Source organism: Vidua macroura, chromosome 3 (genome assembly GCF_024509145.1).
Source record: "Vidua macroura isolate BioBank_ID:100142 chromosome 3, ASM2450914v1, whole genome shotgun sequence".
NCBI lineage: Eukaryota > Metazoa > Chordata > Aves > Passeriformes > Viduidae > Vidua > Vidua macroura.
In genome coordinates, this window is record NC_071573.1 from 62,850,722 (window position 1) to 62,862,769 (window position 12,048).

General features: G+C 45.4%; 1 non-coding gene across 1 annotated transcript; it reads left to right on the plus strand.

The window, feature by feature from the left end:
- The first annotated feature begins 10,032 nt into the window (after positions 1-10,032).
- Positions 10,033-10,104, plus strand: TRNAE-CUC (transfer RNA glutamic acid (anticodon CUC)). The gene has a single exon. It is a non-coding gene; the product is annotated as a tRNA-Glu (tRNA).
- Positions 10,105-12,048: the final 1,944 nt, after the last annotated feature.

The following is a 12,048-nucleotide window of genomic DNA, read 5'->3' on the forward strand; positions in this document are numbered from 1 at the left end:
AGAGCAAAGCATTACAACAGCAAAGCATCGCACTTGGTTGTGGGCACTTAGTACAGCCTTCCGCACTGCAACCCAGTGGGAAGCACCAGCAGACTCCCTGAAGCCTGCCTGCACTCTGCCCTTGCAGGCACTGGGGAGACACTTCAGACACACAGCCATGGTCCCATGCAAGGCTGCAGAGTGCTGCCCACTCCAAAACTGAACAAACAGTTCCCAACATACAACTTCCAGCACCAGCTCAACCACTCACACCCACCTGACATTTTGACCAGGAACAAAGACATACAGCTTTCCACCTACAGTAGAAGGGTTTCCAAAGAAAAGCAGGAAGAAAAAGAAAATACTCCTCTGTATGTGTTTAATATATCTATCTGAAACATTTTGTTTGGGTAGGGAAATATAATTCCTCTAGCTTGCTGTGAATTTTGTCACTAACTCATTGTTTCATAGATCTGGCTAGGAAAAAATGACAATGTAATAAGATTTTTAAAGGGAAAATAGGAGGAGAAGGAAAAAAGACTTGTTTCTCCTACTCTGATTTCTTTCCTAGTCAAAGGAGGTCACTTGAATGAGTGCTCTTACTGCTGACTTCACTCATCAAATGTAGCATTACATTTCCTATTTTGGGAAAGCAGTCTTAAGCTCCAGGACAAACTCACAGCAAAAGTGGTAGCAACTTGGACATTTTCTTCCATGAGGGTGCAGATCACTCACAAGAGTGAGTGAGAAGCCATCAACTTTGTGGCAGGCAGTCACAACAACCCCCACCATCAATAACTCCACCAGTGGGGTGGATACCTCACTAAAACAAAAGCTACACCTATAAAGCCTTTGACTATTTTGGTTTATTCATCATGATGAGGAAGAGGTTTATCAGTCAGCTGCTTTTTGGGTGGTGACACTGAATTTCTTCTGCCAGATGAGCCAAGGACTATGACTCCCTGCTGCTGAACTGGGCGCCCGCTGAGACACAGAGGGCACGAGCCAGGTGCTGGACAGAGAGCTTTACCATTTTTCTCAGCGTTGGTCATGTTCCAGCTTTCCTTTCATACCTACTGGATAGCAAAGGGAAATTGAGTCCCTTTGTCCTTCACTTCCATAATTATTGTTTGTGAGCAGCTCCAACTGCCTGGAACAGCAATTTTTTGTGTCAGATCTCGCTGCAGAGGCTCACACTACATTCTCACATTTGAAACACCCACCCAAATGGGTGACTGCAAAGACTCACCCTGGCTGCAGTAACTAGCCCCAGGATCACCGTAATTTTTTTAATTACCTTTCCAAAGACATGCTATCCTCCAATCCGAATCACTCTCAAGTGAATTCACTTCTGTTTGAATAGAGGAGCTTATTCTCTAACACTTAAAGAGATTTGCAAGCTGTCTCCTGAAGTCAGGGCCATATGGTAGCCAAATACATACTAGAGCCAGCCTCCAACCAATTTCAACCTTCTTTTTCAAAATCATAGATACACAAAGCAACAAAGCCATATTCCTAATAAGACAAGGACTGTTCCAATCAATTCTAACTCACTTTATCTCCAAAGGGAATCACTTATCATTTCAGCAGCAGATGCGACACATCCAAATGTGAGTGTAGCTACTGCTGCAGTGAGAATAGGGCATTGGGCAAAGCCAAGGAATGAAATCCAGAGACTGCCTCATAAACTACTTGGACAAGTCAGGTATTCCAGCAGTGTTTCTTTTCCATAACATAATATGCAACAAGGAAAAAAAAAAAAAATAAACAAACAAGAATTTCCCTCCAAGCCCAAGATTTTGATTCACTACTTTAAAAAAAACCCCAAAAACCAGAAAGCAATCAGACAGCATTTTGGCTACAAGCATCTACTTCAATACAACTCTTCAAAGGATCAACATTACTTGACTATTTAGGTCCTTAAAATAAATTGTGTATATTTATGGACATTTTCGAGGTAAAAAGATGAAAGAGAAGGCAGTCTAAAATGCACTGCAACTTACACATATTTTATCATGGCTTACATTTAAAAATATATTCCTGATAAAGTAATTGCCATTCAGAAAGTATATATTCACTCATACATATATTCTTGGCAATTTCTACTGCTTTCTCCATTAATTTTCTGAAAGTCTGTGTGTGTACACATAAGTGTCAGATGGAACAATATCAGGAAATTATTATTTCCATACTGTGTAAGCACTGGCTGATACAATATGCTGGCAGAGTTCATCAACACACATTTTAAGTATCACACAAGCACAGGCCCTTAGGCTGGGTCATAGCATTTTAAGCAAACCATAATCGATTAATGGGCACCTACCCATCTTAAAAGCCCACCACTGCGCATTAATACAAGAAATGTATGACTACCTAATGGAAGAACAGTAATTGTAGCATGTAAAGTAAACACATGCTAAAAGCCTGTTACTGAGTGGAAGTGTTCATCATCTCAGGGATACACAGCTACCACATCCTTTAGCACCACGATATTGCACACACACCACCCAAGATACAAGTATGCCACTCCACCCGTAAACCAACTCTGAAGCAGCGTATGATGAAGGACAGAGAGGAAAGTCCATTGCACCGATTAAAGACACAAAAATCAATTACTGGCACACCTTTGGAACCCGGCAGCACTTCGCAATCATGACAACCAAAGGCTATACAAATTAATATACAGAGAGACAGCCTGGAACATTCCAGTAATTCATCCAAGACCCTGAGAGGGAGGAAATAAATGAGGTTCGAAGCCGCGAATGCCATCTCGGCTACAGGGTAGCGGCAGCAGCAAAGCACACGCCGGGCGCCCGGGAGCAGCACCCGGGGTGGGCGGGCAGGTCCCTGGAGCCGCCCCGCGCCCCGGACCGCGCCCGCACGAACACACCGCGCCCGCGGGGCCGCGCCGCGCCTCCCGGGCTGCACCGCCGGGCTGGCTCCGCGCCCCAGCGAGCGGGCGAAGAGCTCCTCTGCCACCACGGCGGCGGCCCCGTCCCCGCCCCGCCGGGCTCCGCGTCCCTCGGCCAGGGCACAAGGCCGCGCCCGAGCAGCCCCGCCCGCCCCGCGGCCCGGCGCGCACACACAGACCTGCGGGCGGGCGGCATGGCGGGCCCGGCCCGGCGCCGCGCCCCGAGCGCTCTGCGGGAGCGCCGCTGCCTCCGCCGCTCTCTCCGCCGCTCTCCGCTCGGCCACAGCGGCGCGGGCTCCGCCGCGCCCCGCGGCTCCGCCCCGCCCGGCGGCCCCGCCTTCGCTCGGCCCCGCCCGGCCGCCCTGGCGCCGCCGGATCGCCGTGGCCCCGGGGCCGGGGATGGTGGCCGCGCTGCTAGGGCGCTTCACGGGCTTCGAGCCCTGTCCTGAGCAAAGGGGTCTGTCTGCGGAGCCAGAAGTCCCACGAGTCATAAAGCCCAAGCGCCAGGGTCTTCCTCCGGAGCAGAGTTTTCTCAAAGGCGGTGCTAAAAACAAAACAGCCCGTTTTGGAAATTGAGGTTAACCAAAGCCTTTAGATCCGTGGGAAACTGAAAAGCCTAGAAACCTCATCTTTTGTTTCTACACTGTCTTTCAGTAGGCTTCTTCACCCAATCCCCAGAAAACAACACTCGTATATTTACCAGAAACTCCACTCCCTTACCCGAGACAACTGCAGGTAACCCCTTTCCAGATCTTTGTGGCTAGCCTAAACAAGATCTGGCTTCTTTTTTCTTCCTTAGGTTAGTAATCAGCTCTGAAAGACTGATTTCAGTCTGTCGGGCATTGTAACACCATTAAATTCCAAATTCTGCAAGACAAAATCTCAAGCCTGAAGATAGGCAGATACTTGCATAAATGAAAAGGAGACACAAAGTGCACACCTATATAGAGAGATGCTAAAAGAGTGTGTCAAAATAACAAATGGAGCACAGGTGTCTTAAGAAGAATATTTTTTACTAGTTACATTGTTATGAATCCAACTAGCTTTAATTTTGTCAGAGGCTTATTTTTTTTAATTTAACAGCTGCTTAGAAGATTCATTTCAAAAACGTGCCATTTTCAGGACCAAATGCTTCTCCAGTACACACACAGCCATCTCTCACCATTGCCATTATCCTACTTGTAGCATATGCTTGCTACCGCTCAGTGTCACTACTGGAACAGCAACTGTCTCAACTCCTCCGCTAAATTTGCTGCTGCACTTTCAGCTAAAATTGAAGTTTCCATCTGATTTTTTTTTTACCAAAACAGTTTCTTCTACAAGGGACAGATTTTCTTTAAAACATAGTCTGCTGCCTAAAGGATATGTTCTGATAATACACTGGAGTTAGTACATCTTATTATTACCCAGCAAAAGATGGATAAACCCAAAGTTACCTTGGTTAAAGTCTCAAAGACTTCACTGATGCAAGGGTTCTCTACCACCACACAGAAGAAAGGGGCCCTGCTCTCAGTTAGTCTTCTAGCAGTGCTTAGATAACAAAACTGGGGAAAAAAGACAAAGAACAGTAGTACTGTTTACCCAACCAGCTTTGCCAAATTGCAGGAGCTATGAAGCTCCTCTCCATCAAAGTGGTGGAAACCCTATTTATCTCTTAGCTGCACTTGCACAACAATGACAGTGACTAACACCTTATTTTAGCTTCAGAAAAGCTATCCCTGTCCTAATGTACCAGTTTGCTGCCCATCATCATTTCAAGCACAGTCACCTCTATTGTACAGTGTAGAAATTTCTATGAAGACAATGCAAAAGCTCCATATAGCAAAGAAACTACGCTTTTTTATAGTACTTATGTTGCCCTAAGAATATCAAATACATATTTTAGACTGCTGGCATGTGGGAGAAGTCACTCAAATTCCTGTCAGAGCAGCAGGATAAGCAGGCTATGGCACTGTGGTTATGGCACTGTGGATTATTGCCTGTGGATCAACCCACAGACTTCATGTTATTGGAAAAAGTCATTGTGTGAGTGGGATGTCATACACCCTTTTATTTTACTGAGTCTGAAGTACTACGTAATGCCTGCCTTTCTGTTGCAACGATGAACATGAGATAGGCAGATGATAGGAAGACTAGACATACAGACATCACCTTTGAAATAAAATTTAGTTTTAGTCTCACTACAGTATAGAGGACAGCAGACAGTCTGAATATTTTGCTTTTTCCCATGGCAGTATGTTCCTTGCCAATTCATTTGAATACAAATGCTCTAACATTTGATTCATTGTCTTTGTGGTATCAATGCTTAGAATATCTTTACCAGAGAAAATCTTAAATTCATGCTGCTTGTTGATTTCAGGATTGGGCAAATTTGTTTTATCACTATGTGCATTATTTTGATGGAGAAAAAAATGTAAATTTGCTACTTTCATCACTTCCAAATTGTGAATTTTTATCCTAGAAAAGTATTTCTCATACATGTATAACCACACATGAAAGACAGAACAGATTTGGGATACAGAAACACTACATTTGAATGGGTTTTGATCCTCTGCTTCAGTGTACATACATGTGAGTATGTACACAATGTATGTAATTAACAGTTACATACATTCAAGAGAAAAAATTGCTAGAGGTACAGGATGTTTATGGCCTGCATTCAGATCAGCTTACACTAATAGCAGAAAAAATACTGTATTGCTCATGTAGTTAATGTAGTTTTTCTTTTTTCACATCTGTAATTGTTAGCTTACAGCTCATTTATTTAAGAAAGACAACTTGCCATAAAGAATTACACTGACAACTTTGCTGTAACAGTCCAGTTTTGAAAAGATATAAAAATAAAGGTGACACCAATCTTTCTTTTTTTTTTTTCTATTATCAGCCCTTCTGTTTCTGTCTATTACTCCTACCATTATTCACCATGAAGTAGTCACAAAATAGGTTTCATACAGACAGACTTTTATGCATACATAATTGAGGCTCTGCTTGATCCTACTGCACTGAGGGCTATTCTTAGCTTGGTTTCTTCAGTTTATGTAATGATGAATTTTCAGTGTCCCCGACTCACCCTTTAACTTTGAATTGATTGTCTAGATATAACTCAGTGTGATTGAGATATTGAAATTTTCCACAAGTTTTACAAAAATGAGAAAGCGACCATAGCTTGAAACTTTGATAAGAAGTTCTCCCTTAATAACTGATTCTGTGCACCTATTTCTCTGTCTAGAAGAGCAAACCAGAAGTGGCTTTCAAAATGCTCGACAGAAGAAAGACTATAAAAGACATGGAATTTGCTGCGATACAAGAGGAGATGACAAAAAAGTCCTATTTGTTTCAACTAAGGTAGCTCAGTGGACAGTGGATGAAGCACCTCCCCGCCACACTTTATCCCAAACCCCAGAATCATTTTGCACCCCTAGTGCATTTTAACATGGGCTACAAGGGAAAAGAAGCTGGCCCGGCCTTTACTATATCAAATGCAGTGCCAGGGGAAGAACGGAAGCTGACGAAAAAGAATACAAGAACGTATGAAAGTACTTCTGTAAAGTAAGTACTGTAAACTATTGCTGGTTGCTCCCCTTCTCGTTCTTCAGGATCATTAAAATATCCCCCAGGACAGGGACTGCCGCGGCCTGCCGGCCCCGAGCAGTGGCGCTGCCCGTCCCCGTGTCGCGTCCCCTGGCGCCGCGAGCGCCACACTGCAGGCACAGGGAGCCAGTCACCGCACAGCCTGGAATGTGCTCTCGGAGCTGGGAGTACCGTGACAACTGCGACGTTTGGACAACGCCTCTTCAGGTTTTCCTCACATTATTTCCATCAAAGCACTACTGCGGTTAAAACAGATATAATAAGTACAAAGTACAATAGCATTTTTCCCCAGAAAATTTTTATAATACAACAGTTAGGTCACCAATCTGACCATATGTGGAAATAAAACATAAAATAGCAAAAGACTGTGCATCATCTCTTCCTTCCCTCTCCTTTCCACTTCTTGGAAACTGGGATGATGTACAAGTCAGGTGAACTTACAGAAGAAAATCTGATACCAAGACTTTCCACATGAAACATATAGTTTAGGAAAGAGAGGACTGATAAATGCAGTTTCTGTGCAGATCAAGGGTTTTCACTAGAGCTGAAGCATGTACCCCAGGTACTAAAGAAAATTTGTACTTACCATTGTATCTTACATACATACTCAAATTATATATTTTCCATAACTTAGCATATTACTTTGTTGTTATTCTTACTAATTTTTACATCATAAGCCTACTGTCACACATCAATCAGCATGTCAAAGTAATAATAATATGTAATGTATTCATATGGAACAGACAAGTTAATTGCATGCTGCTGTACAGCTTGCATTTAAAGGAATCACTCTGATTTTTCAGGTTCCAAAATTCAGCCTTACCTACCAAACTGTGACAGCCATGATCCAGTACCTCTAACACTGAATGCTCCTCACTCGGTTTCACAGGCACACCAGCGTTAAGTGAAAAGAAACATCAGCCTCTGGCATTCCTTTCCTGGTGCTTTTGGGAAGATCATTCTTCTCCAGGTACCATCTCAGGGATGCAGGCACAGGCACTGGCTGCTTCTGTGCTGGCAGGAGGCTGAATTGCTGACAGTTTCACTGATGCACTTCTCTATCGGATACAGGAAGCCAGAGGAGAGGCACAATCTTTTGTCAGTGCACATGACTTGTACAGTAAAGAAAGCCATTTCTAAAAATAACTAGGCAGCATATGACTCAATGCTATTTTCCTGATGGTCTAGTGGTCAGCCCTCACCTCTGAGGTTAACATCAAGGAAAATATTTGCTATTTCAGTAAATTTCTCTTGTACATACCTTAGTTTTCACTGCTCCTGTAGTTGTAATCAACAACCCTTTCACTGCTCAAGAGAAATTTAGTAAGATGTATTACTCATTTGGAAAGTGATTTGCTAACTGTCAAGCACAACAGAGCAGGATTGCTTTGCTTCTACATCTAACAGCTACCTAGGGTACGGACAAAACACATTTGCCCCCCCTGCCATCAGCATAAGATCACATTTTTCATAGGCTCAGCTACTTTTCTGAAATTGTCAGGGGGAGTATTTTGTCTCCATCACTGAGGCAGCTTATGAACCAAGGGGCTCACCACTGCCTTCCTCTGTGGTGTCACATAACAGAGACACTCTTAATGGTGGCAATGAGCATTCTGTAACATATATCTTCAATCCTGCTAATGCAGCTGCTGTGGGCCTAGCCTTGTTCTAACCTAGCTGTCTCCAGTGCTGCTAACATCACAGCCACAAAAGTAAGCACCCCTCCAAAACTCACCTGAGAAGTACCCAGAGTGGAGAAGCCTATGCTTTTAAACACAACACTGTGGACCTAGTGGAGTATACAAACTCTTAAGGCTAGCTCAGTTTCTGCAGTATAATGGCCTCAATATCCGGCTGGTGTTCATTGAAGGTTCCACTCTGTAGGAAACCAGGTCCCACTTGGCCTTTCCCTTCAACAAAGGGCACAGATTACCTGTTGGGACCAGCTGACCTCTCTCACTTTAGCAGACCCACCCCTTTGCAGTGGCCTCAGGCCACAGTGATACCTCAGCCTACAGCCCGACACAGCTTTGGCTCCTCAAGGCCTGAAATGCCTTTCTCTTACCAAAGGGGATGCTGTCGATCCTACACATGTGAAAAGCTGCTCCTGCATATATAAGACATCAGATCATATCTAAGAGGGCCTGATTTTTACCTCATAATTTATCTCTCTCACGGCACAGTAAAATTGCTGAATCTAGACCAAAGAAAGCTTCATCACAATCAAGACACACATTTTGTTCTAGACTGCTACAGTAAATGTTTTGTGATGAAATGAACCATCGGCTTAACAGGGATGCTGATGAGATGGAAACCAAACATCTTCAACCTCCTTACTCTTCCCAGAAGAAAATGATCCCCTTAAGTTTGTTTTCAGACTCTAAAGCTTTTGAAGATCAGCTAATGCATATTTGCACAGTCCACAAGCATACAGTCTGAAGCTTATCTATCTTAACACAGAAAGGTTTTTGCATTTTAAAGGCAAGGGCTTGAGAACTAGCAAAATTTGCTTGTGCAGAGCCAACCCTCCTGTATCGTTGGACACTGCCTAAATAGGGAATATTATTTTTGCTAGTACAGCTCCCAGATCTTCTATGCTTATGAAAACAACATGCCAGAGTAAAGAGCTTTTATACAGAGGTCATCCATAGCACTGGCCGTTTTCGTTCCGCTCACACAAACCTTACAAAAAGAAACAAGGTCACAAATTAGTATCTATCGTGTGAGGAGGCCGCGGCAGCACAAGGACAGCAAAACACCGACCTCGATCCCCTCTGTGGAGCCACTGGCTCCCACCTTAGAGAGGTCTTTGGACCCGCTCTCGCCTGCAGGCCTAGCACCAGAACCCGGCCAAGCTGAGGTGTTTCCACAGCCTGCTCGTGCAGCGACCAAGCCGGCGCGGAGAGAAGCGCCACGTTCCTCCCCTCCCGGCAGCCGCCCGCCGGGATGTGCGGAGCAGAGCGCTCAGCTGACGAGGCCCCGCCTGCAGCCGTGACAGCGACACCCCGTACAGAGACGATGGTGTCGCGACCAGCTTGTAAAGGCAACACGAAATGAAGAAAAACGACCGCGCGAAGCCCGCGCCTTCTGGGGGCGGCGGGAAGTGCGCTGGCGGAAGAAGAGAGGGAGCCCCGGCGCCGGCCGCCGGCGCCCTCCTGCGAGCCCCCCCGCCCCTGCCGCGGCCGCGCAGCTCTTGCCTGTGGCGCTGTCGGAGCCACCCCCGCTCCCGCTGCGGCACCGCCGAGCTGACAGCTCCTTCGCGCCCGAGGCTCCGTCCTGACAGCTCCCCCACCACCATCCCGCCTCCCGCCCACGGCGAGGGCCTTTCACCAGCTTCGCCTGGGCGGCCCCCTCTACTCCCCAGCCTGCCGCCGCTATTCTCTTCCGTGGGGTGGAATACAACGTCCTTGTCCACACGTAGCTGCTTCCAGGACTTGGTACTGCCTGGAAAGTGGGAGCACAGGGAGAAAACAGCAGCACGACATAGTTGAAGGAAGGAGATTGCCCTGTCATTGCTTCTTTAGAAACACACAAAGACACCATTACAAGGATCCCTGGTGGTCTAGTGGTTAGGATTCGGCGCTCTCACCGCCGCGGCCCGGGTTCGATTCCCGGTCAGGGAAATTTGTTTTTTTTTTCTTTTTTCCTTTATCCCCTTCATCTCTGTTTTGTTTTAGGATTCTCTCCGGCCCTCTACTTCTGCTCTTACAATTCTGCACCATCGGCTGGCTGCTATGCGAGCCCGAGGCGCGGGAGTTGTAAGACGCACCTGACAGCGTGGAGGAATCGCGCACAAAGGTAGTGCAAAAAGTCCCAGCGCCCTGTGCTGGTGGGCAGAGGAAGCTTCGCCAGGTGTAGCATGTGCCTGGAAATCTGTCAGTCACAGCACTGCCTATAGACATCCCATGCCCACCCACAGGGATTCTAGAAGTCAGCCGAGGCCTGCCTAGAGGGCCACATGTTAGAAATAACATAACTTCTTTTTTTTTTTTCTTTTTTTTTTTTTTTGGCTTCTCTAACAGCTTGGGGTGCTCCCACACCTTCCCCCCAACAGGCGAATGGTCACTTAGTGCTATCATGAATCTTTGAACCGTGGCAGCAGGGACCCAGTAGGGGCTGGAGCATGTCTCTTATGAGGAAAGGATGAGGAAACTGGGCCTCTCCAGTCTTGAATGATTCAGCTGAGAGGGGACCTCATCAATGTCTACAAGTACCTGAAGTGAGGTACCTAGAGGATAGAGCCAGGCTCTCCTTGGTGGTGCCTGAGGTGAAAGCACTACTGGAAATAATGGCTTTGGCTGCCTTTCCCAGGGCGTGCCAGAGCTTAGGCTGCCCTCCACTGCAGATGGGAGTGTCTCCTGGGAAAGGTCCTCCACTATATTTTTTATGAAAACTAAGCTTCAAGGAGGTTCAAAGGGAAGGGATCACCTTTACTCTAAGGCAGAAAGCAAACAGTCAAAAGGGCTATTGTCACCCTTTAGATATAAAGAAAAGGTGCCACCAAATTATAGTTGAACACCAGGTCCACAGGTCGTCACCCAAGGAATTATTGCATTCCTATGGCTGGAGGTTCTTAAGAGTGGGCTGGACAAGTTATCAAGTCTCTCAGACTGGGCAAGGGGAATGGTTCAGTGGATCTCCTAAGATCCTGAAACTCACAATTATATGATTTCATCCTGCACTTTCCCCTATAATTAACAGTTTACCTGTTAATTAGAACTGTGTAGGTCTCTGAGATTCTTCTCTCCCTCTTTGATCTCAGTGAAATGCCTTACCAAGTTGGTGAAAGAAGTTGCTGCTTTCTATGTCAGAAAATGATGGGCAATTTTAGAAATTTTAGAAGCAGCTAAAATGAATTTCAGGCGTTGACTACCTTCCCAGAAAAGGCATATATATGGTTTTACAGAATAGGAACAAAATAAGCACTTCCTTTTGTTTTAGTTCATTTTGTAGTAAGACATTTTCACGCTGTTAGCAGTGTAAGTCCAGCTGTAGAGTCACCTGAGAAAAAATAATCACATGTAAGATTTTAGAAACATGTAAAAAATGCCAGAATAGCTCTTGCACAAAAAGAAAGAGTAGTTTCCAATATTTTGTTAGGAATGCTGCATAATCTCTGAAGAAGCTATCAAATGGCCTTCCAAATCCCTTTTCAGTCCAATGCCAGACTTGAAACTTGCCCTTGCATAGACAGCAAATATTCACCCAGAAAGGAGTAGGCACCAGTCCTCTTGGCTTGGTGTCCTTACACTTCAGGTCCCACTGTCACTAAAGATGTCCTGGTCTGGGATGTAAAGAGCCCAGATCAATGTTCACCTTGAGCATGTGTTGAACAGTGTTACAGCAGTTTCTGTTCCTTGTTCCTGGATCTTAGTGATGGAGGGAAGGAACTGGGTACTTGTTTTTAACTGGTAGAAAAACCATCCTTCCTGGAGCTTTTGTTGATATTTTTGGTTTACATAAAAAGTAAGTCATGATGCTGGCATGCTGAAGCCCCAGAAAAGGTGGGCTGTTTTACCCAGGATTAGCAGTGCAATCAAAAGCAAATGACAAAAGTGATCTGGCTA